This window comes from Argiope bruennichi, chromosome X2, assembly GCF_947563725.1.
Source record: "Argiope bruennichi chromosome X2, qqArgBrue1.1, whole genome shotgun sequence".
NCBI lineage: Eukaryota > Metazoa > Arthropoda > Arachnida > Araneae > Araneidae > Argiope > Argiope bruennichi.
In genome coordinates, this window is record NC_079163.1 from 22,456,003 (window position 1) to 22,460,914 (window position 4,912).

The following is a 4,912-nucleotide window of genomic DNA, read 5'->3' on the forward strand; positions in this document are numbered from 1 at the left end:
ATTATCTGTTTGTGAATCCCTTGTGATTGTAAAATTAGAATTTGCTTTAAGTTATTAATTTTATATGCAGATTAGTTTTAGTCAGATTATTGTACCATATTAATATGTTATTTCTGTGTTTCCAATATTTAATCCACTGCATTTATGTGATGATTTTCTTCAGTAACTTAATTTGTAAGCTTAAATGTATATATTTGAATTGTATTTTAAAGTTTATATTTGAAAGTGATTTTTCAGCACTTGTTTTCATGATCCATAATGGGCTTAAATATGAGTTAACTTATTTCTAGCCATTTTGATTTTTTTCCAACAAAAAGAGAATAATCATTTTTTTTCATTAGAAAATTAGATTTTCTATTTTTTTCACTTATTAAATTTGTTCCTTTTTTAATAATAAGTTTGAAACTAAATCGTAATTCCCTACTCCCATTTAATTTCCAAAGCTTGCAGCGATTGACTTGATCTTTTATTATCGCATGTGTATTTTTAGCCTGATGCAGGCCGATGCACAATCAAGCGAGGTTTTTAAGCTTGATACTTGCATTAATTTTTTCAAAAGAACTTTTATTGCTCTCAAATAGCAAAAAGCTGAGTTGATAGTGTGATCATTAATTTGGAAGATACGGAAAAAATATTTAATTAAAAATGCTAGTAAGTTTTTAAATTCATTAAAAATTCTTAAATAAAGCAAGCTTGATAATAATAATCATACCTTATATTTACAGATGTCAGCGAATATCAGATTTTTTTTTAAAGCAACGAAATGGCAAGAAAGCTCTACTATCTCATCTCTTTAACTCTAACATTTATAAATCTCGCCAAAATACGCCAAAAATATATATATATATAAGAATAACAATAAAGATGTCCGATTTTTTAATGAAATTCATATTAATTTAAGCCTTTAAGAAAAGTTCATTATTTTATTATTATTTTACTCAATACTTTTCGTCTTATTTTCTGAACAATATCTGTCGAATCGCTAAAACTAAACGGTATATCTGAGCTTAAAATAAGACTCGAACTGACAACTCAGAACATATTAATTTGTTCATTCATTTTACTTAATTTTTAATATCTATAAAGACTTTTTGCCTTTTTCTTTCACACATTTCTGGCGACTTTTTTGAGAAACTGCTTGCGTTGTGACTTATTCATCGATGATTGTCATGGCGGATTATTCCTTTTGTAGATAATATTTTTCATTGATTCATTCATATTTTTCAATCGATGATGTTGGATTCTTTTAGGTTGTTTTCCTTCTCCAAAATACCTACACATCATCTTCGATTTTTCAAATACTTGAATTCTTGATTAAAGATTAAAGGACTATTTAGGAACAGAATCCCTGAAATGAAATATCGCCCATCGAAAATATTTTTATATCGATCGGTATTATCAATGAAATTGTTAATTGATAAGTTTATTTATATTAATGTTCCGTTATGAGTAACATCAAGGTTATGTCTTATCAGAGAAATGATGGCAAATAGATGTTTTATACAGAATGGAAATCCATCTGATGTCGTAGTCACATGACAAACGTCACTGCTCGTGTCATCTAAACATTTAACGGCGCTTTGTTTTACACTGTGCTTTGATAAAACATTAAGATGTGCAATTGATTGCTAAATAGAATTGGCTCTTCGCATTCATGCTCATAAAAATGCTCATTCATACGAATTAAATCCATTAACAATTGAGAAAACTGCATTTCATGGAATTATATGCTTCTTGTTTTACTTTGCCATAAAAATAAAATAAGTGTAACAATAACAATATAAAAACGTACATGCACATTTGCATTTTAAGAGCTGTTTATTGAAAGAATAAAAATAAAATTACGTGTCATATTAGTTGATTTGTTTGAATCTTTTAAATAATTTATAAGATTTAAATAATTTAGATAAATGCAATATTTGAAAGTTTATGTAATACCGTCAAAAGCAGGATTCATCTTAAGAGTATATGCAGTGATGGATTTTCAACAAGACAGACTAAGTGGTTACGTGGGCCCGCTATGCTGAGGAGGTACACAAGTAGAGAGAATTAAAAAATGTTATTTTCCTTAATATCAAATAAAAAAAATCAGTAAAAAATCAAATTCTATGAATTATAAAATATTAGGAATTATATGTTATTAACACTGGCATGAATAATTGATCTGGTTCCGGATTTGTTTCATAATATTCTCTCAGTTATAACAGCCTTTATTAACATCAAGCATCTGTTTAAATATAGTTATTTAAAACACGGAAGAAACGCATATGTGAGTCATAGTAGCTTAATAAGTAAAAACATTACATTTTCACAAAATCACTAAAATAAAAAACTTGCCTAAAGTAAAGCATTAACGTGTTGATTAAGTCAAAATATTTTGAAATGTGATTAAATTGATGTGTTTATTAAAAAAAGGTCCCAAAATATGTACTGTCTACAGCCTCAAAAAGTCTAAATCAACCACTGATTATTTGAAATGAAAACTGCTATTAAAACAACTAATGTTATCTTGCAATTAATTATAACTGTGTGAAAACTATTGACTTGTGCGATCAAAAATGATTACCTTTTTCGCTCTCCAATAAATTACTGTTTTTTAGGTTAGTAAATTGTGAATATCCCCAATATACAGCTAAAAGTGACTAAGATTTAAAAAAAAAAAAACTAATGCGATCTTGTGGTTTCAAAAATTTATCACTATATGATGAAAAATTACATCAATATATCGTGTATGCAAGATATGCTGTAAATATATTGGCTAGCACAATTTTCTCTATTAGGTATGACATTCTAAAACAATGAAAACACATTAATTCACTTGTATTTTTATTGACTTGGTCCCTTTTTTCTGTATCAAGATGATATAATAAAAGAAGATTATTTGATATCTGTTTGGTGTGTTTGTAATGTAAATATTTATATCGTTACTATTATTATATCATCGTATCAATTATTGTATATCTAATAGAATATGTTGTTTAAGTCCCATGCTTTTTTCTGATTATAGAAACATCAATATATGAATGTCATAAATTTGTCAGGACCCAGACACTGAAAGTGTCAAATATTTGTATATGACTATACCAATTGTTTCCTTCTCTAATTTGTATATGACTATACCAATTGTTTCCTTCCCTAATTTGTATATGACTGTACCAATTATGTTGCTTGAGTCTCATGCTTTTTTGTGATTATAGTAACATCAATATATGAATGTTATAAATTTGTCATAAATCAGACACTGAAAGTGTCAAATGTTTGTATATGACTATACCAATTGTTTCCTTCTCTAATTTGTATATGACTGTACTAATTGTTTCCTTCTCTACTGTTTGTGTCCAACATTGTTCTAGCTTTAAAAAACTCATTAGATTTGTTTTTAAATTTGTATTTGAGTTACGCTCGCTCTGTTAAATTAAAATCAATGAAAAAGTTTTTGAATTTTCCTATAAAACTCATCACAGAAATAACGTTGTAAGTGTGTTTCAAAGTATTGACAAAAATCCACATGGAAAAAAAATTCTGTAAAAAAATGCAAAATAAAAGATACATTCATTATTTGGAACTAAAACCAATAGTTTTATGTCCACTATCTTCACAAAATTTGTTTTAAATGTAAAATCAACTCTTACTCAAATTATCTATTTGGCATTAAAAATGGCCCTTTCATTCCTGAATTAATTTAGTTTTTACGTTTTCGGCTTCAATGCTAATTCTGCATTATATGACATTAGAAAAGAAGGAATTAAAGTATGGTGCATTTGGAGCTTAGCATCTAACTGAGATTCCGAAATTTGGGAAAATCGTAAAACCTTCTTTACAAACCCTCGATGTGTTTACATTATCCTTTTCCTTCTTTTTACATCATCCTTGATCTCCTTCACTATCAAAGAAAAAGTACTGGCAGTAAGATGTCTGGGATTTTCCTTACAGTTACTTTTGGAAGAAAAACATCTGAGCGGTTCATTTGCTCATGATAAATTCAAAACTCAAATTATTTAAAAACTTAATTGATGATTAAGCACTGAAAATAATTAAAACATAGTTTTATCTGTAACATAGCACAATTGTACAAAATTTTCGAATACAACTTCAGGAAGAGATAGATTACAAAACTCTATATCTCAAACGTAAAAGAGATTGAGTTAAATAAAAAGAAGGTTTTTTTTTCTGAATTGTTAAAATGATAATTATAATAAAAGAAAATCAGGAAATATTTTGTTTTACTGATAAAAAAAAATATAACAAAATAGCTTTGATAAAAAAAATAGAAATAGAAATTGCATCCATTCTTACAAGAGAAAGATAATTTCAACCTTCCCCTTTCTCATACTCAATGCTCCTTCCTGCCCCAAAGGGGTCGATTTCATCCACTGTCAACGGGAACAATTAACTATAAAATCTTGTTTTATTCTAATTTTCTTTATTTTTATAAATATTCAACCACAGACACTCGATTTCAAGATCATACTTCCTATATAGTTTTTATTCTAAATTTTTAACTTTTCTATAATAATTTGTCGTAAAGAATAAAATTTGAAATGTTGTCAATTTCGCATGAATCTCGGATGGCATACACTTTGATTTGTAATTAAAAAAAATCAACAAAATAATATAGGCGTAGAATGAGTTATATTATCCAAAAAATAGGAAGTTTTGTAAAATTAATTTATTTTTTAAATTTTGAAAGCTAAAAAATAAATAAATTCAGTAAAATTCGTTCAATTCTAATAAATTCAGTTTATTAGCTTTTAAACCATTTTACTATTGGTATGTATTGACTACTTGAGCAAGGGTAGACAACTAAATCCAAAATTTAAAAACAGAAACTTAGCTTCCAGAACTTTAACGGAACATATATGATATTTTTAATATTATATATATATATATATGTTATGAAAGTTCCTTAGCG